Consider the following 1,103-nt stretch of genomic DNA (forward strand, 5'->3'; position numbering starts at 1 on the left):
AAGTTCCTCTCTGTTGGGTATTCATAGTCGTGGCCAGTTGCCCAATTTGTATTTCAAGGTTCTTCATAGTGGCTCCCATATTGTTGCAATGAGTCTCAATGTTGTCTAGCTGTGCATCTGTCTTTTTAAACCTTGCTTTTGTCTCCTCAACAAAAGATATCATGGCATCCTCAAGTGACATCTTCTTCTCACCTTGATGACTTTCAAATCCTGCAGGAGGTTGCAGCACATTCCTTGTATTTCCATAAGACAAATTCTCATGATTTCGAAGCCCTGAATGGTAATATTGTGCCAAAGGATCACCACGATAATTGTAGTTCCGATTATTGATGTATTGAACCTGCTCTTGACTCGCTCCAATACTCGAATCTGTCCTACTTGTAGCTGCCACATATTCTGCACCTTTTGGTATCCTCTGGGTTGTCAAAGATGAAATCTGATGAGACAAAGAAGCAACTTGAGCTGAAAGTGCAGCAAACGGATCCAATTCATGAATTCTAGCAACTTTCTTAGCCATTGTTCTTTCAGTTGGCCATTGATAGTTATTTGAGGCCATTTCTTCCAAAAGAGCAGTAGCACCCTCAGGTGTCTTTGACATCAAAGTTCCCCCAGATGCAGCATCAACTAAAGTCCGCGTTTGCCCATTTAACCCATTATAGAACATCTGAATTTGCAACCAATCTGGTAATCCATGTTGTGGGCAGCGTCGAATCAAATCTTTATACCTTTCCCATGCTTCATAGAGTGATTCAAAATCATGCTACTTGAATTGACCAATCTCACTCCTGAGTTGAGCTGTTTTTGCAGGTGGAAAGAATTTAGTTAGAAATTTTTCTGCCATGTCCTGCCAACTAGTAATACTCCCAGGTTGTAGCGACTGTAGCCAACCTTTTGTTTTGTCCCTCAAAGAGAAAGGGAATAATCTCAGTCTAATGGTGTCTTCAGTAACACCATTGATCTTCACAGTATCACAAATCTCCAAAAACATCGCCAGATGGATATTGGGATCATCAAGTGGCGATCCACTGAATTGGGCCTGCTGCACCATGCTGATTAATGCGGGTTTAAGCTCAAAATTGTTGGCGTTAATGGGCTGGCGTCTG

The 1,103-nt window shown here is 41.8% G+C and overlaps 1 non-coding gene across 1 annotated transcript; it reads left to right on the plus strand.

The window, feature by feature from the left end:
• Positions 1–686: 686 nt before the first annotated feature.
• Positions 687–793, plus strand: LOC131154747 (small nucleolar RNA R71). The gene has a single exon (XR_009136656.1). It is a non-coding gene; the product is annotated as a small nucleolar RNA R71 (small nucleolar RNA).
• Positions 794–1,103: the final 310 nt, after the last annotated feature.

The sequence above is a fragment of the Malania oleifera genome, chromosome 4, assembly GCF_029873635.1.
Source record: "Malania oleifera isolate guangnan ecotype guangnan chromosome 4, ASM2987363v1, whole genome shotgun sequence".
Taxonomy (NCBI): Eukaryota; Viridiplantae; Streptophyta; class Magnoliopsida; order Santalales; family Ximeniaceae; genus Malania; species Malania oleifera.